Source organism: Apus apus, chromosome 6, assembly GCF_020740795.1.
Source record: "Apus apus isolate bApuApu2 chromosome 6, bApuApu2.pri.cur, whole genome shotgun sequence".
NCBI lineage: Eukaryota > Metazoa > Chordata > Aves > Apodiformes > Apodidae > Apus > Apus apus.
Genome location: NC_067287.1, coordinates 28,588,462 through 28,608,480, shown reverse-complemented (window position 1 = coordinate 28,608,480; position 20,019 = coordinate 28,588,462). Strand labels below are relative to the sequence as shown.

The 20,019-nt window shown below is 41.5% G+C and overlaps 1 protein-coding gene across 8 annotated transcripts in view; it reads left to right on the top strand.

Moving 5' to 3' along the window:
• SPATS2L (spermatogenesis associated serine rich 2 like) overlaps window positions 1-20,019 on the top strand; it is a 155,490-nt gene that overhangs the window by 63,420 nt on the left and 72,051 nt on the right. The window contains exon 1 of one of the 8 annotated variants that reach the window (XM_051623633.1): window positions 11,189-11,280. The exons of 6 other annotated variants lie outside the window; for them this stretch is intronic. The gene's annotated coding sequence lies outside the window, so the exon portion shown is untranslated. Of the gene's footprint in view, window positions 1-11,188; window positions 11,281-11,768; window positions 11,837-20,019 lie in introns of those variants that run through there. One more of the 8 variants, XM_051623636.1, reaches the window with a different exon arrangement.

The following is a 20,019-nucleotide window of genomic DNA, read 5'->3' as shown; positions in this document are numbered from 1 at the left end:
CAGACCTAAATATTTCTCTTTCAAAAATTAGCATGATGTGATTCGGTTTGTTTTTAATAACCCGTTTGTGGGTTCATTCCTGTGTTGTGGTTATTAGCTATTACCATGCCACTTTTCCCTTCTTCCAAATCTTTCTACATGCTGATAGCAACTTCACATATTAATTCACAGCACCATCCCTGCAGCCAGCTGTGTCATCACAATTTTTCAGCCTTTTGACTCACTGTGGTTATTGGTTTGATGCAATGCAATCAGGATTTTTATCTCAGAGCAGCTTTGCAATAGCAGTGAATGCTGAACATGACAAATGATATCTTCCTGAACCCACGTTTGTCAAACTGCCAGCATTTCATCTTACTTGTCCACTGGGTAGCTTTCTATCTTGTTAATCACAACACTTTGATAGGGGGATTGTAGCCAATTGCTGGTATCCCTGGAACAAGTACCAGAACTACATTTTACTGCACCTTTAAGTCCTATCTGAGATTTTATTCTAGATCTGGTGTTTTCTCCCTTCACAAAGCTACTTTAGAAAAAATATATATAGGTGAGTCTTTTGTTCATTGCCCTTTGTTGTTTGGGGCTTGGTTTTTTTTAAATGCAGCTGTTCTTTTACATAATTTAGTTAAAATTAACAACTGCTTCCTAGCCTGTTTCATTACAGCTCAATGCTTCTGGGAATGAAGGTTTGATATTGCGTTTAGTCAGGTTTGCAGTCCTTAATTTACAGCTGTTACTTACAGAAACACAAATACGCAGCAGGCTTTTCGTGAGGTCCTCTTCATCATTCGTTGATGTAGACAGTAGACACAGACCTTTTATTTCTTGTTGGGAAGATAAGACTTGGGGAATTCTGGCACTGATTTAAGTGTTATCAAATGTGTACAGTCCTATGAGGTGGTAAGGGTGAAGCCTTTAGATACTGAAGCAAGATCTGTGCACTAGAAAATAACAATTAAGTTCTCCCATTGTTCTTTGAGGACATTACCCAGTATTCTAAGAGCTCCAATAGGCATGCCTCTTGCTCTTCAACTTCCTGTTTTTAACAAAAGAATAGATTATGTATATGGCTTTGGTTGGCAAAGTTGCCAGACTTCCTCAGGTAAGTGCAAACTCTTATTTGCACTTCTGCTTGTTATTAATAGTCTAATTTCACAAGATACAGGAGACTGAAGAGTGCTTTGAAACTGAGCTCAGTAGCTACAGCATTTATTTTTCTACATGGTATATTATGTTTTATGGCTCTTGGAGATCTTTTTGACAAGTAGAGTTCACAAAAGATGGTACAAATTTTTTTTTCTGTAGTTAATTTAGACCATTTGGCTTGTGGTTTGTAGGGGTCAAGGTGGGGTTTCTGAACTGTATCTGCAAAACAGTATCAGCTGTTACTTGTAACACTGACTACTGCTGAAGCCTTTGAGCTGTGGGAATGGTGGGGCTCTGCACATGTATTTCCTGCTACTTCTTTTCAACACTGAATATCCAGTTTCAAGTTCAAGCAGAGCCGTTTTTGCAACCATAAACAATGATGCATGCTGAAAAGAAGGATATTTTAGCATAAAAAACCTGTTCCACTTCAAAGGGTTTCTTTAAAGCTGGGATTCTAATGGCGTAACAGTTGCAGCCTGCAGCTGCTCTATCATTTTGATTTCTTTCTCTGCCACTGTTCTTGTGGGGACATTAACTCTTACTTTGCTGTAGGCAAAACACAGCTTATGTAGTGTTTGTGACATAATGGGGGGGACATTTATTTTGTGGTCAACTCAGCAGGGTAAACTCGGGTGACATGACAAGTTTTACAACAGGGAACAGGTTTTTCAGGTAACTATGTCCTCCAAGACCTACATGGTTGGGTGGAGAAGACCATCTGGATCTTTCATGATGTTCCCACACACGCTGAGCCTGTTCTCCAGGAAAGTAAGACCTGCTCCATTCTGCTTTCCCTGCATCCCTCTGTCTTCTCCTTCCATTCCACTTGTTTTCCAGCCTGTTTGTGCCAGAGTCCCATTTCACAGAGCCTTGCTGTCCTGACTCTTCTACTTCCTCCTTGATGCTACTTCTATCAATTGTTTTACTCACACAGTTTTGGTGAACGGGATTGGTGGAAGAATTATTTAATGGGAGAGGGACTAATTATTTGACCTGTGTAGAGCCAGGTAAGAGCCTGAACCAGCTAGAAAATGGTCAAACTCCTTATTTTGTCTGTAGCATTTCTTCCTCTGTACTTTCACCTTTAGATGTGGGCAGCATGGAAAGATTTGATGCCTTAGTAGCCTCCTTCTGTAGCAGTTGTCATGTTAATATTTATAATGGATATGCAGATCAGAAGTATAATGCTGGCTGGCATGTTATATGTTCTTTGGTGCAGTCCTCTTACTGTTTACACCATTTTATCATGAACCTGCTGCCATTTCACTGTACCATGCTCTTTTGTGTCAGACATACCTGGCCTGTAGACAGCAGCAATATGCTGATCTCTGCAGCTGTTGGTGAGCAACAAAAGAAGATGCGGGTAGTTTTTTGGCACATTTTTACCCCAACAAATGCTTGTTCTGACTTTTGTTTGATTCTTTTTATACATGCTGAACTGCAAACAGCATAATCAGCTTCTTAATGTTCAGTTACCCGTATGAAAGGACAGCTTTTGTTCCATCTTTCCTTTTCACTAAATTTCATATCAGATTGAGCTTTTAGGACACAATGCAAAATCTTGTCTCAAGCATTAGTTTCTGTTAAGGTTCTGAATTTGGAAGTCAATGGCAGTTCTGCTGAGAGAGGAATGTGGCAGAACAAAATAGTCTTTACAGTGAAGTGCGGATAAGTAACAATACATGTTTCTGTGCCTTAAGTTAACTTCAGAGAGAAGTGCTCTGACATATATAATCTTTCTCATGAAAGTTTGAATCCAGCCTAAGGTTTTTAATAAGGAATTACATTATTATATAATAAAATGGGTTGCAAGTGTGCCATGTTCATTATGTTCTAGAAGATTTCGTGACTGTGACTACAGAACTGTTGTCTGAATTCTGATACACACAGTAGGGCACATATACACAGGATAACCCCAAGGTTTTGGTTTTTTTATAATATGTGTATATATATTTGTATCAGAAATAGTGTGGCCAGGAGGACCAGGGAAGTGATCATCCCCCCATGCTTGACACTGGTGAGGATGAACTGTGATCACTTGTGGACCACTCACAAAAAGGACTCTGAGGTGCTAAAGCAAGTCTAGAGAAGGGCAACAAAGCTGGTGGAGGGTCTAGAGGACAAGTCTTTTGAGGAGCAGCTGAGGGAACTGGGATTGCTTAGCCTGGAGAAAAGGAGGCTGGGGGGAGACTTTATCACTATCTACAACTACCTGAAAGGAGGTTGTAGCCAGGTAGGGCTGGGTCTCTTCTCCCAAGTAACAAGTGATAGAATAAGAGGAAATGGCCTCAAGTTGCACCGGGGGAGGTTTAGATTGGATATTAGGAAGAATTTCTTTATTGAAAGGGTTGTCAGGCACTGTAACAGGCTGCCCAGGGAAGTGGAGGTATTTACAAGCCTCGTAGTTGTGGTGCTTAAGGACAAGGTTTAGTGGTGCACTTGCCACTGTTGGGTTAATGGTTGGACTTCATGATCTTAAAGGTCTTTTCCAGCCTAAACGATTCTTTTATATTTATTTGTATATAAACATGTATGTCCCTTTTTCAGTTTTGTCTTCTGTTCTTTTAATGTCAGCTTTGTCTTCTCTTAGCGCATGCCCTGTCCTTTCAGGTATTTGAAAGCAGAAAGCTGTTTGTGTGTTGAATCAAGTAATTGCACCTAGACAAATTTTGTTCTTGTTTTAGTCAGAGTGCTGTTTTAAGCAGAATTAATTTTAGGGTAACTTAGTGGTGGCATATTTTATTTTGTGAACTTTTAGTTTCTCCTGTCAGTATTTTTTTACTACTTTCACTACTTCCTTTAATTCCTAGCATGCTATGTAACAACATTAAAGCTGTAATCCTTGAATGTATTGTTTTTTCTAACTTGATTGTGTATCTGCAGTTGCCAGCCCTTTTTTTCAAATACTGTCAGACATGTCACTGTATCAACAACAATAACATCAACTGCCAAACTCCTGTCTCCAGTAGTTAAACCATATTTTAAATGTGCCATTTATATTATTTAGATTACTTCCCCGATAAGTTTTATGTTGAATTCCAGATTTTGAAATCACACTACAAAGCACTGAATATCTTTGCTCTTCTCTTTTTTCCTTCTGGCCAGGATTACCTTGTGCAGATGAGGTGGTGTTTGGGTTTTTTTTTTATGTGAAGGAGTCTGGAGTAATGTCCATATGAAAAACCAGCCCTTGACTGGAGTCTCTACTTTGCATCTTTCCCTGTTACACTCATTCATTGCATCAATGTGTCAGTAAAACTCCCATACGTCTCTAAGATGGCAGTGGAATACTTTGCTATCAGTGTTTAAAGGAAGTTGTTTTGGTTTGTGTGATTAGTAAATGTTATGGTGCTTTTAAGCTCAAGATTATTGTTTGAATTCAGCCTGGCTTACTAGCAGCAGAAAGTAAATTGCCAACTATAAACTCACCCAGCCCCTGTGGAAAAAACTTCTAATTGTTGTAAATTATTCTTGTTAGCAGAAAGGAGAAGAGGGCAAGGGCTGAAGTACCCTTTCGTACAGGATATAAGACACAACTCTTATGTAGAAAATGGAATTGCCACAGTTTTTGTGGAATACTTTGTCCAGTGGCGTGGGAGAGACAACTGTAAATAGTTTTTACTATAGATCATCTTGCACTGCAAAACTTGGAAGCAGATATGCATCTTTTATATGTCAAGTTTTTCATCTGCATCTGTCCTTAGCTCACATATGGGATTAGTCAGGGACTAGGACTGAATCCACTTTGGAGAAGTGGGACAAGATTTAATTAAATTGTGAAGTCATGGTGCACAAATTAAAGATTCTCAGTGAGCTGCAGCATTTGTGATACCGTATCTTCAAAGCTGGAGTAGTTTGCTCACTAGACTATGACACAGTAGTGAGTTTGCATGTTTTGGAGTTCCAGTGAGGTTAAAGAAAAGGGATTTTTTTACTAAATTTTGTTCAATCAGTGTGTTTGCTTTACCATCAGCACTCTGAGTTGGCTGCCTATCTTGTAAAGCCAAAAGGGGAGAAGTGACCTCGGCATCAAAAGAGCCAGCTCTCACAGCACCTCACTTATTTGTGCCTGGAAAGACAGGGCTGTTGCTTATAAAATGGAGTCTGCAATGTTCAAAAGCTCTCATCTTGCTTATGAACCCTCAGATTTCCTGCTTATATTATTGAGTCCAGACAGAGAATGGCAGTCTGCTAGAGCTACCAGCTAAGAGAAGTTCCCTGTTCTTTTGTTGCTGGAGTTTTGGTGGTGGACCAAGCCCTTTCAGCAGTAAGCTGCTGAAGTCAGACAGTGGTAGAGTGCATCTGGCTTACTGAGGGGTAGTTTTCCTTACAGGCAAGTGCTGCAGGAAAGGAACACAATTAACACTGTGACTGCTCAGGTCATTCCTGCACTGGGGTTTCTCAGAGTCAAGCACCTAATTCTGGTGATTATGGAGCTGAAAGCTCCTGTAAAGTCAGTGGCCACACCTGTGATTCCCTGACAATCTAGGGACAAGGGCTGCTAGTTTAGGCACCTGAATTGAATGCCTAAAGCTAAACAGTGAGACTCTCTCCTCTTTAGCCCAAGGTCTAGTCCAACCACAGAGCAAAAGTCTACCACTGCTGCTAACTAAAGGAAGTACCTCTTCAGCTGTACCTTTAGTGTCGAGCACATACCAGCACCCTAAATGCATGGTGGAAGTCTTCAAAAGATGAACATTAACACAGCTTTAACATCCTGGAACTGCAAGCCATTATCAGAAACTCCTCCAGCAAACCACATCCTTTTTGAAGGTTGGCTGGTGTCAATAAGAGTTGTCTCTGTATCTTTTCCCTCCTGTTTGGATGCCCATACAGGAGAAGGAAGGCTGTCATCCCAAATAATCCCATGTCTAGATATAGAATAGTTTTTCCTATGCTTTTACACCTATTGATTAATTAAGAACTTGTGCAATAAGAAACATCTAAAACGAGAGGGCAGCAGATGTTAAGCCATGCACTCTGCTACAGCCCAGAATTTGCTGCTGTACAGAGTGCCCCTCTCTGGAGTCCTGGCAACCACAGTGAGGAAGAGGATGAGGCTGCTTTACCCTATATGTTGCAAGAACAAGAATAGGTGCCAAAGTCAGAGTCAGAATCCCAGGACCTGATATATCATGGTGCATTGTTAGCTGTGTTTGCTTTGGGGGCTTTTAGTAATTTTTCTTCTAGGTTTTTGTGTCTCTATTTAATTATCCTTTTCAGAACTGATTTCCTGACTTAATCTGAATGTGCATAAATCTCCACCAGAGATTTATCATCTCTATAGAAAGTGCTTTCAGAGTGGTTGTGCAGCTTCCCAGAAAAGGGACACTGTTGGAAAATGAAGCTTTCAGATTAAACAATAAGGCTACTATTATGCTGATTTTTGCCAAGCTTTCCCTCACTTCTTACCCACTTACTACAAGAGTGAGTTCAAGGCTTCTTTTTGTTAATTTTCAAACTTCAGTCATTCTCAAGTGTTTACCACCCTGCTCAGGTCCACTCACTCTGAGACACTGGACCACCAGATGCTCCTGCATTGCTTCTGGAATCTTTTTTTCAATGGCATATTTCTGTGAAGGTTTTAACAAGCCTGCTTGCCATTATTTAAAAAAATGTAAATATAAAAATCTTTCTTACAGTATTGTACTTTGACTGTCACAGTCATTTGAAGACATCGTATTTTTACCCAAATGTGAGATCTCAGAGCAGCAGTTGAAATTATCTTTGATATAAATAATTTCATTGCAAAACAGTTTTTTGTTTATACAGTACATAGTTTGCGTGCTCATAATCATTTAATCAAATTCAGGCCTTGTCTGAGCAAATATAATGGCCATTAACTTATGTGTGGGTTGTGAATTATCCTTTCTGAATTTGACTTGTAGCTTTGAGAGCCAAAAAAGCTGGCTGTCCAGATTTTTTTGCTTGGGATCACACATGTAATACAGGGGCTTTTCTATTTCTAGAAAAGTTTTAAATGTTGGATACAATTTTCTGATGATAACATGTAGAAACCCAACCTCTCTAGGTTTTTGTTGGATTGTGGCTCACTCTTAGAATTTTTTTTTGTAGTTACAATTAATTTTTTTCTTTCCACATTGGTACTCCATATATATACTCCTTTGAAAGGACCTTCTGTCTTTTCTTTGCTTGGCAAGTACTAAGCAAAGTAAACATCTATCTCCTGAAGAAATATCCATGTTAATAACTTCTGGTGCCTCTCTTTGAACTTTTTTTCCATTAATGTTGCAATTTTTAACAGCAGTTAACAAAAGCCAGGATAAAATGTTATCAGCCCTTCTTCTGTCTTAAAAGAGCTGTGTTATATTCATGCCCCAGACTAACAACTGTTGTATGACATGAGCTGCATACTTTGCTGTTTTCTGTATCTTCACCCTCAGATCAGTTGCCAAACCACTGTGATTGTGCCAATTTATTTTCAAATGTCTGTGTCAAATCAGTTTCCCCCCACTGCAAACTAGAAACACTTTTGTGCCAGAGCAATTTCAATTTACTGAATTTGTTGCCAGTTAACAAACTTTCAGTCACTGATTTTGGTATTGAAGCCAACAAACAAATACACAATTTGAGTGTCACACCTCGTCTCCCCTCCAGATGCCTCTCCTCCCTGCTCTGTGGTCTCCAATCCTGTCCCTGGCACGTGGCACTTGTTCCCCAACTAGCAGGAGGTGAGGCTTTGTAGTTAGTGCAGTGGGCAGGACTCGAAAGACCTGTGTCTCATTTCTGCAGTTGGGAAGTTCTATGCACAGTTTCTCTCTGAGCTGCTGTGTCTTACCTGTAACCCAGGGAAAATGGCAGTGACCTGCTTTGGGTAGTACTGTGAAACTGATTACTGAGAAGCTGTCCAAGAGGACTGATGTACACTTTGGAGCCTGTGAGTCTTGGAGAAGTGGCTGCTTGAGTAAGTAAGGAGATAAAACAATTCCACAAGGGTAAATTTTATTACCTTTGCATTCAGCAGGTTCCTGTCCCATCCATACCCCTAAGGAAAGCAATAGTAATCAAGTGGCACAAGGTATAAACCCATATCATGTGTGGTGGTGTGTTTTTCCTTTTCAGAAACAATGAATTCACAAATGTTGTGTTGTGACATCTCTCTGGATTACTGCAGCTCAGTAACTGATGTTCAAGTATGACACATCAGTTTGCAAGGTCCTTTTAATGGCAGGTTGCCAGCTGCTGGAGCTTCACTATCAACTGGATCTCTGTTAAAAAAAAAAAAAAAAAATAAAGAAAAGGGGAGTGATATTTTTAGCCCAGGTCATTTCAGTGGCCTGGTCTGCAGAGAAGTTTTACAAACTGAGAAGAGTAACAGATTACAGTGCCAAGATGAAGACAGGGAGGTAGCAAGAGAGCAGGAAATCATTAAGGCACCTTTACCTGCCAGAGTTACTACACTGCACAGATATACCCAGAGGTTTGGAAATTTCCTTCTGCTTTTGCAAATGGGAAACTGAGGCCCAGAGAAACTAAAGGAGTTCTCTGTGGTCACATCAGAAATATGACCATGGCTGTATAGGAAGTATTGTGAACCGAGGATTCAAAGCAAAATCCAAAGTCAGTGCTCTGACCAGGCCTTCTGACTTCTAATACATCACCATCTGGGATGTTTAATTGTTGGTGATTATCATTTTGTCTTTATCAATGAATAACCTCTCCAGAGAAACTGAACACTGCAATGTGTTGACCATAAGGTTCATACTGCCATTTGGCATAAAGAGAAGATGAGAACTAAGCTCTGGGCAGCTGGTGTTCTCTTTTTGAAATTGTAGGCTCAGCACACAGCCAAATATACTTCAAGTCAATACAGATTTGCATATTTGCTGCAAAAATTAAAAAGCTGATGGAGTAGTGCTAGGAATCCTTCAACACTGATGTAGAATCTGTGGCACCTCATCTGGAGATCAGCTTCTAGATGTTGGCCCTTTATGCCCTAGGAAAACATATGCAGATGTTGCAATAGGCTCCTGTTCCCTCAAGATGTGTTTGAGGCAGGCACTCACGGTCCTCACCACAGAATATTTGTGATCCCTTCTATGTTCCTGTTCCAGCCTCTCATTTGCTGTGGATGGCAGTTCCCTTGTGCCAGTTTTTGCATGCACCTGCACACTTCCCAGTGTTGTTATTCCTTCTCTATTTGTTTAATGCCACCTTAGTACTTGGTGTTTTCCTCACATGTGTTTAGCACCCAGGAAACTCATCCTCCAATATAGAATTACTCATCAACAGGAATTAAATAATTTCAGTGCACACAGGGTACAAATGCCTTATTAGAAAATACATTAAAAGTAGATAACTTAATTTTTATTTAACTTTTCTAAATAAATTTGTAGTTCATCTTCAATAGTAAACTTCTTTAAGTTGCTGCTTTTTTAAAAAGTAAAAAATAGAGATGTGGAATGAAGTTGCAGCTAAGGTTTTTCTTCCCACTACACTGTCACAGAAAAGCCTAAGCTATTTCTGACTGATCTTATTTTAGATTGTTCTTCGTATACCATCTAACGTCATTGAAATTAATGAGAAAATAAAAGGAGTGACCTTTGGCTGAGCACATACAGTTTATGCATGAGCTAAACAGCAGGATCCTTTTTCATTCTTCTTTTTCCCACATTCTCTTTCTCCCTGCTCTCCCCCATACAAATATAATTTGTAAAGCCTTTAGAGCCTTTCATCCATGCGTTTCCACTGTGTTCCTTTAGATGAGTCTCAGGTCCATGATTCTCATCTATTCGCCCATGCTGAAAGGTCAGTGGCACCCTTGTTTTATGAATATAATGCACTGTTCTTTTGAACTTCGGAATCGTTTCCAAAACTCCTAGCTAAAATTCATACAGCTCAGGGTGCAGATAAATATCAGCAATACTATAAAGAGCACTCTCGGAACACAGCTACAAGCCTGGACATTCCTGTTGTTTAAAATAAACCTGCATTTACTGAAGATCTGAATGCTCTTGAAGACATGATTCCAAATTAACTTAATTCTGAACCTATGAACTCACCACAGTGCTAAATACCAAATTTTCATCGATTTCTGCACCAGGTGGATGAATCCATTCAACAGACAGGCATTCCATAAAGCCACTGCAGAGGGATAGAGCTGACACTGGCCAGCAAGGTTCTCACAGGCACCACCATTGGGGAGAACTGTGTGCTATCACACTGTGGTGGTTGGCTCTCATTCCACCTGCCTGCCATTGGGGAAACACTGCCAGCTCTGCCTGATTTGGAGGGTGGGTCTTTTATGTATTAATTATAAATCTCACCTTGAATTGTTTTCTGTGCTGCAGTTTGGGAATCCTTGGTTGAAAATAATATGTACCAAGTGCCATTTCCAAACTGGGTTTGAAGGTGTAAGAATGACTAACAGTCTCCTTTGCGTTAGCAGGAAAAGAGGGATGCAGTGATTTTTGAGAGGAAATGCTATGATTTTCTAGTGCTTGTGGCTTGTTATTTGCTGTTATTTTAGCTTTGTGATAACAACCCTATGTATTTTCTTTTGAGCATTTAGGTAGTTTTTTAAAACATTTTTTTACTGAAACACTGCAAGTTTTTCTGTTCTGTTTGTTTGCCAAGAGTATTTGCAGATAGGGGGATTCGCGTGCTGGCAATGATTTGTGGTGCCCGTTTCATTTTGCTGAGTGACAGGTTCTTGACTAGGTTCTTCACGTGGGGACTAGTGCTGTCCCTGTGGGTCTCAGGCGTTTGTTTGTGCGTGGCAAGAGGGGCACACAGAAGTTATGACCCTGCTGTAGAATTAAATCACTGGAACCCAGGGGGCTGCTCTCCCTCCCCTAACTCTTCCCATCGCGCACCCAGGGAGCACAGAACACGCTGTGCTGCCGGAGCCGGGCTTCGTGCAGCTTGCCAGCTCTCGAGCCCCGTCCTTGCCCCCGTTTCCCCGCTGTCTCCCCGCCGGTGCCGCCCCTGCTGCTGGGGCGGGGCCCGTTGCGGCCGTTACCGCGGCGGGCCCGGGGCGGCGCGCGCGGCCGGGGCGGGGCGCGGGGCGTGTTCCCCACGAGCGGGCGGGCGGTGCCGCCTCAGCTGCGCCCCGCGGGTCCGCGGCCTGCTCCCCCCGCTGCCTCCTCGCCGGGACCTGGTGGGTGCCAGGTAAGGCGCTGCCCTGCCCTCTCCTCGGTGGCACCTGCGCGGGGCGGAGGAGGGCCCGCCGGGGGTTTCCTACCGAGGGGTGCCGGGAAGGGGAACGGTTACTGTGGGGCTGCGGGGCGCCTCCTCCCCGCGCTGCTCTAACGCTTCGGATCCCGGCACCGAGACCCGGCTGCGGCTGGAGGGCCCCTCGTGACGGCGTAAGGACCGCAGCCGCGCTCGGCCGCGGCCCCTCGGACCCGCCCGGCGTGCCGTGGGACCGACTGCGGGCTCCCGGGAGCGGCTCGTCCTCTCCGCCGCTCCTCCAGAGCCCGGGTGCTGCCGGAGCCGAGACTGGACAGTGCTGTGCTGGCCAAGGCTATTCAGTAACAGCCTTGCTCATTAATGATTAACTGCGCTCCCGGGAACAGGGAGCCGGGTCTTGCCGAGCGCAGCCGTTTGTCCCCGGTTGTCTTGACGGGCAGACGCGCTGAGCCAGCTTTATATTCGTTCCTGAAATGCTGCCTTATGTTCTTCCTTGTGCTGTGAAACGTTGCTCGGAGTGCTGACGTACCGCAAGGTAGGAGCGAAGGTTGCTGTGACCTGTTTACTCTTCCTGCACCAATCCACCTACTTGGGGATTTGTTTTATATGCACCGACGTAAAAGACCACTGAGGTGATGGAGTTTGTTTTTTGGACATTTGTTGTCTTTCTTACTGTGCATGAAAAATTTCGTGAGGTATGGAATGCGCTGATAAGCAGTGGCAGCTGGCAGTATTCTTTTATTCCCTATGAGAATGCAATGCTTCCTTTGTTGAGCTGTAAATGAATAGTGTAAATTTTTACCCCACCCTCTCTCTCTTCATTCTGAGATGTGAATCACTCGTACTACCAGATTTTCTCTAGAAGAGCTAAGAGGTACCAGAGAAAATTCATCTGTTCCCTTCCAGGTTACATTCCCCTGAATCGATTGGTTGATTCCAGCTTGAAAATACACTTTAAGGCAACTGGTGTTCTTTCATGTTAACTTTTAAATTAGAATTACCAGTAGACGTGTAAAGAGTTTTTCTTCTGGTTTTTTGAGTTCTTGGTAAAGTAATATTTTTCAAAATGTGATGATTCAAGGAAGGTAACCTAAAAACTTTATAAAGAGAAAGTGGAAATACTGCACCATGCAGAATGTTAAGATTAACCAGGAGTGTATTTGTAGTGACCATGAAAGAAATCCTGGGTGGTAACCTGTTGAATGCTACTAACTGAAGTCTGTAAGCTGCTGTGAGCAGGACACTGTGCTCCTGCCACAATTGTTTCCATCAGTGCAGTTAAAACGTGTAAATACAGAATGATTTCCAGGTCAGAACAGGTTGATGAATTGTGTGAGGCACCACCACAACATGCTGGAGCTGAATGTTGCTGTTAGACTGTGAGTGTTCTCCTACTAATTGTGTTATGGGAGATGAAGGAGTTTAGCCCTTTAAGAGATCTGTTTAATGTAATGAGACACCAATCAAGGTAAGGCTTGTACTGTGTCAGGTGCTGTATGTGTAAGGAGGTGAGGTCCCAACTCTGGGAAATTTTCTGTGTAAGAAAGTGTTACGATTAAGACGAAATGAATTAAGTACCCTTCAAAATGTTCTCAGGCTTATCCTTAAGTGAAGGGTCTATTTCCTCCTTCCTTATGCCTAGATACCTGAGAAGGAACATGTGCTTGAGCATTACTATTTTGTGAAACATAAAATAATGAACCTGAAAATTGAACATGAGCATCTCCAGGTACTTCATGTGTTGAACGAGGTTTGGTTCTGAATCTGGGTAAGTTTTTCTTGTCTAGTCTTTCTTGCTCAAAGGAGCAGAAATGAGGCTATGTCAGGACACCTTCCTCCTGGTTCCTGAATTTTAAGGAAGTATCTGTCCAGAGCTGAAATCAGCTTGGGCCTGTTTTTAAGAGAAAGCGCAAGATTCTAATATCGTGCAATGTCTTTTATATTTTGTTTGAGTTTTCTTCTAGCAGTGGTGGAAATAGCAGAGCTGTGCCTGTTAGCAGTTTTAAGCAGCCTGTAGTTGTTATTAATTCCTTTAGGCTGCTATATTTGTGTTCCTTTTCACCCATACATGCTGCCTCTGTTGTCATTCTAGGGACTGTATTTCCTCCCATGTTTTCAGGTCTTTGGATGCTGTTAAGTAATGTTAGTTATGCAGAATACAAAAATCCATCCTCAATCATTTCCTCAAAACATTCTGGTGTGGTGCTTTACAAAGGAAAGGTCAAACTCCACTTTTCATTCTTCATTGGGGGATAAAAGTAAAACTGTGTAATAATTTGGAGCAGAAGACCCAGGAGCAGTGAGGCTTTGCACAGAGATAAAGGGAGGAAAAATAACTTATAGTTAACTGTTTGTTATAGATAACTTATAGTTAATTTTAAGGATTTTATTGGGGAAATATGACCCTATACCTGTGGCTGGTGCTGCTGACTCCTCCATCCTCCTGGGCACTGTCCCAGTCCCTCAGTTTCTCTATTCTTCCTCTTGCCTTTTCTTCCCTCCTTAGATGCTTCAACTGCTTTCTCTTGCAGTTTTCTTGTTCACATACAAAAATGAACAGTAGTGAAATAGTTAACTTCTATAGCAAAGTGTCTTTATTTTAGATGGGACACCTTCCCCTTCTGATGGTTATTTGAAGGCAACACTCTGTAGCATTATTATATCAAAGAATTTGGCTCTGAACTTCACTGAGATGAGCAGTGGGCTGTGCAGCTCCCATCTCTTTGCCTGGTTTGGTTTCTGAGCTCCTTGAGCTTCAGGAAGACAGTGCAGCAGTGTTTTGCTTTGCATTTGCATTTGCCAGATTCTCTGTACAGTCCTGAGGACTGTAAGTTTGTGTTTCACAGAGTGTGGGATGATAGAGTGTATAGTTACGTGTGTGTGTGTGTATTTGGCATTGTAGGACTTCTATTTTTGGTACATGTCTGAAAATAGGGTCACGGGTGATTCCGACAGCAAAGATTTTAGCCCTGGTAGTTCTGTCCTGTAACATGCAAAGACCAGCTCCTTGCCTGATCTGTTTTGATGAGACATTCAGAAGAGCTAAATTCATCTGGGACCTTGACCAATGATGTGAGCAAACTGATGTTTCTTGACTGTTTAGTTTCACAGTATGTGGGTGGAACAGATGGGTGAAGAGGGCTGGTCTGACTGTGACTTTTGTTTCTGAATGGAAGTGCAGTTAATTCCCTAGTTCTGGATATGGATTAGAAGCAATCTGATTTTGCCTACTAGCCCCGCTGTCTTTTTTGCTGCAAGTTTGTCCACGTGAAGCTTGTTTAGAAACTCTGTAATTAAATCATGTGTGAAAATCCCATTTTCAGTGTGGGTGCCTTTGTGTATAAAACCTGAGAACTGCAATATGACTGGTGCAGGTGGAGAACTGAAACATTTCTTACCTCTGAGAAATTGTCTGCAGATGTAATCAACCCTTTTTTTTTGTGACAGATGTCAGAAACAGACTTCAAAATTAGAGTCAAATGCTCATTTCTGAATGTAAAGGCATTTTATTGAACAGGCCAAGATATACTTCTTGGGTGATTGCAGATTTGCTCAATTGGTAAAGTAACTGTTAAGTAACAGTGACAATGCTTTCATTTATTGTCCCAGTGCAATTACACTTTTATTAGGTCTTTTACCAGAAAAGCTTCTGATGGTTTTCTGTTTAGACAAGGAAAATAGTGTTGCAAACACTAATTAGAGTTTTGGAATAATCAAAACTCTGCATGTGTTCTAAACTTCTCTCATAAAACAATAATACAGAATGCCTGTCCATCCTTTTATAATACAAAAGGGACTACTTTAAAAATATACTCTGCATATACATAATAGGAAGTTTTGTGGCATAATATTTTCAATGCCTGTTCTTTACTTGATTTGCTCTTAACTGAAGCTATACAGTTTCTTTAAAAACCGTGAGTTACAAATGAATCTGACTCCTTGTCCTTTTCCTTCAGACAAAAGGCTCTTTCAATCTATTGTGGAGCAGTCACCAATTTTCATGTGGTCATTCAAGAAAAGGATAGTGATTGGCCTTCATAATAGGCCTTTCAGTATGCTCTCTAGTGGTTTGCTGACTGAAAGAAATGTCTATGGCTGTGTACTGTGCCCAGTGGTTACAGATGAATCTAATCTCCCAAGTGTTGAAAAGATGAGAGTTCCAATGAAAAAGAAGCCTCACCTGTTTGAATACCAGTGTGTTGCAGCTCAGAGTTGGGGATGGATTTTGGCCTGTTTCAACTAGTACAGTTTTATGTCAGTTGACTAAAGGTGTCTGGTTGGGGGTTTTTTGTTTGTGGTTTTTTTGTTGTTGTTGGTTTGTTTAGTTTAGTTTTCATGGTGGTTGTTGTTTTTTAGTTTTTTTGTGGTAACTTAAGCATGGTGTTTCTATGAGCTATGCTTCTAAGAGGACTGGTGCAGTTTTGTGTTCTGAGTGGCACTGAGCAATGTTATCTATTTATGCTGTGCATGGCCAAGTGGACTGTGAATATGATTTCTTGGGAAGTGACTGTCCTTGAAAGTTGTGGGATGTTTTGAGTTGGCATGAGAGAAGCTGCTATCAGTGTTGTGTTGACAGTGCATTGTCAAGGAGTTGTTATCCTTCTCTGCTCGTAAGGCCAACCTGACTGGCAGCATTTCAAAATAAACACCTCGCATTCAAATTTGGTAGGTTGGTGTTTGTTATCCCAACCATACACAAAATTCAGTTAAGGATTTATGGTTTTTTACTGAATCTTACCTGGAACAGCACCAAAAGTGTTTGTGCTACAAGACATGTCTGAATTATGATAGCTTTTCAGGATCCTGGTTGATTTTGTTAGAACCCTGTGAAAAGCTTCCCCTGAAGGGTCAGAGCTGGGATGTCTGCCTAAGTCCATGTGGGGTGTGGCTACTATTACTACTAATGACTGATGCATGCTGACAGCTAATGGGGAGGAAGATTGGGACTTGAGGCTTTCTTACTGGTTTAGGTACATCTGCCAAGAAAGAGTATTTGTGCTTCGGATGACTCCAAGCTCAAGCATGTTCTCAGATGGTCATGTCAGTATGAATTAGTTATATGTAAGAACAGTTTTCAGTATGTAGTGTCATACACATGTCCAGTTTGTGGCTTCCACTTCTGAACTGCACTTAAACTGTCCACTTTTAGTATTTAAATTATAGTGATGTGTATGGCTCTCTGTGTAAAATTAAATGCAATAAAAAGCCTTGTATATGCATTATGGGTGTGGTGGTACTTCTGACTGGGAGTGTGTTCAGTGACTGTGGTTTTGTACTAGCAGTTGAAAAACCTACAAGTCCAGAAATTTTATCACTGTGGGTCTTACCCTTTCTGTGTTGGTGGAGGGAATAACTATCTTGTGCACTAATACTAGCCTGTGCAAATTTTGATTTAGTGGCCTTCAGGGCACGGTCTGAATGAAATTTTTTGTAGTTCTGTTTTTCGGAACAGAACGTAGTGCTGGCTAGAAATTGTTTTGAATTGTCTGTTAAGCTGCTGGCATGAAGTTGTGCTTTGGTGTTAGGATCAAAGCTTGTGCTCCTTGTGCTGGAGTGGGTGAAGAGAGGTATGGTGTGGAGATAGAATGCATGCACAGTACTTGGGTGGAAAGAAACTTCATCTATTCCTGCAACTCCTGAGGTTTCCCATGTAGTGCAGCCACTTTGTTACTGGAGTGAAAGAAGGCAACCTACTTAAATCCTCCAAGAACTTCAGGGTTTCTTCCTCCACAATAGCCAAATTAGATTGTATACGAACACAGTGGAATCCAGAAAGGATTGGATGATTCGTTTGGCCAGCAGAGAGACAACTAGGTCTGAAATATAAGGAAGGAACACCAGAAAGGAGTCAAAAGATCAGGTGATTCACAGAGGTATAATGTGGGTAGGGCAAGAGGTGTGTCTGCCAGTGGTGCCCTGAAGAGGTCTGCAATGAGCAGCAAATACAGATGAGCTAGAGCAGCTGCTGTGGCGGTGTAAGAAGAGCACCTGGAGGCTTGTAGTAGTGAAGAGAGTGGAAGATAGTGGTTGAAAGGACCCCTGGTGAGGGAGGAAGGCTGGGGTAGATCCCAGAGGCTGGAAGGAGGTCTGGCAGTCGGAGGGCACCAGGTTTTTTGACTATGTCTGTTTAGATACTCAAGTTGGAATGGAAGCTCATAAGGTGAGGGTGAAAAGGGAGAATTACATGGATTATCTTTTCTGTGTGATGGTAGTATAAGGTCAGGGTTTCTCTGGCCCTAATGCAGTTTTCCTCAGGTTTGACCATTTGGTTAAGGATCTGAGGGAAATTATGGGCTTGCAGCAGTTCATATGTTAGTGATGTAGAGCCACATTGTCTTGGGGCTTATGCTGACTGAAATCCCCTAGTACAGAGTTTGACCCATTATCGTTGCTTCCTTGTCACTCAATAAAAATAGTTCTCCCTTAATTATCTATTGCTAAAACCACATACGTATCTTTAATATCCATTCTCTTGTGCCTTGTTGATTAACAAATTCTGATTCTTTACTGAATTGCTGGTTGATGGAAGGTTTTACAGAAGGCTAGAAAACATGGTTGGCAGAGTTGATTGTGGTGACTGCACTGAATTCTTTTGATGTGGTGGTGATTATTTTATCCTAAAAGAAGTAAAATATATATCAAAACAGTGATGTGTTGGGGAAACCTTGAGCGGAGCAGACAATTAGCTTGACATCAGAAGAGCTCTTACTCTCTAGTGTTTTGTGTAAAAGGGAACTGGAAAAAGTCATGTTTTTTCCTGACATGCTGAGGACAGGCCTCAGCATCAGTGGAATTGCATTTTTGTGATTCTGGTGTAACATCAGTATCTTGCCTTATGATATTTAAAATATTTGTTATCTTTTTTTGTTCTGTAAATATTTTTAAAATTACATTTACTGGGCTTTATGACACAAGGTAGTTCTAATGGTGTGCCACTTAATCTCATGTCCTGTGATAAGAAACAGAAGCCCTTCACATGTCTGAAATAGGTACAGTCTAGGTCATCTACAGATTGCTTTCTGGGCAAGGGATATCTCTAGCTACAGTTCTGTCAGAGTTCCACATGCGTTAGAAGTTTTGCAGCACTTGTTGTGAGTAGGAGTTTGGCTCTTAAGTACTTAGTCAAGAACATGGCATGAGATGCAGCTGTGGAGGAGGCTGTAGCAGTGTGCTGCCTTTCACTCTACTAGTCCTGTGTTTATGAAGTGCTCAGTCCTGAAACTTCTGGCAGTCCTGTGGGAGGATTCACAGTACACAGAGTTTTGGGATGAAGGATACTCCGTAATGTGAAGTGTTGTGTTTTATTTTGTAATAAAGAGAGTAAGCCTACAAAACCAAGTAAGTTCTGAACAAGGACAGGAATTTGGTAGTCTGGAAAGCCCCTCTGCTGTTGCCTAATGTGGCAACAGATGGTCGGATATGTAAATTCATCCATTGCACTGCAATCGTTTGATGAAGAATGAGGGGTTGTCTTTCTCTATGCTAAAGGGAGGAGTTGAGATTGCCATGTTAACTTTTTAACACAATTCACTTAAGTTACACTGTATCTGACTGATTATTTTACCTATTACTCCATAGGTGAGGAAAGGTTGGAAACTTCTGATTGCCTTGCTGGTTTTGGATTTTTAGAGATGTTGAGTGCAGAAGTTTGGAATTGTGTGAAGTCAGGTCCTCTGAAAATCAGGTTGTAGGTGAATGGGAATACCTTGCAAAGCATTTTAATGAGAATTGCTGAAACACAAAAACTTAAATGCAACAGATTTCCTGATTTCATTATAAGGAGGAGGGGGTTTAAAAAAGTAATAGGTAAGTTTTGTACTCTATTCTGCTGTTGCAAGGAGAGGCAGTCATGAACTAGTCTACAATTTAACCATGTATGCCAGACAGAAATTATTCCTTTCATAGTTGCTACTTAAGTGAGTTGCACATTGGTTCTTGTTTGCTTTGCAATAAGATCTGCATCGTAGCAAGGGCTGTTTTCAGCAGTGCTAAGAGACTTGGGGAGGACAACTCATTTGAAACCCTGGCAGGAGTGTGGTGAAGGTGCTTCACACATGTACGGGAGCAAGGCTTTTGCAGTGCTGCATTCTTCTTGCAGGCCTTATGGCAGGTGTGGGGAGCAACCGCTGGAACTGGTGCCAGCTGGCATCTGGGATGGTTTGGGATGACTATTGCTGAGTCTGCTGGTTTTATTGGATTTTGTCTTTAAACAAATCTGGTACCAGGATTCATAAAAGGCTTTGCCTCTTGCTAGTTTAGGTTTTTTCTGGGAGGGACCTCAACGGCTGTTATGTGCTACTTTTTTTTGACATTTTCAGAGATTACAATACTGGCAATAGAAAGAGCTTTGGGAGGGAATCTGCTTTTAATTGAAATGGAAAACATAGGGGTACACTATATAAACTCTTGACCAGCAGCTGGACTCCTTAATAGACAAGCCATAAATTATTAACCCTCCATGTTAATACAAATGTAGAAAGGTACCTGTTCATGGATTAAAGTTTTCTTTAAAAAAGCAAAACAAAACCCAACAAACCAGCCTTCACCTCCCCCAAAAAAACCCCCCATACACAAGAAAAGTGTACAAATAAATGGTAAGATTAAAGGAAGCATCCAGAGAGGAGTTAGATGACAATGATGAGATGGGAATATATCAGCCTTTCATATACAGTACTATCTTAGCTCTGCTACATAAGATTTTCAGCACAAGTCATACAC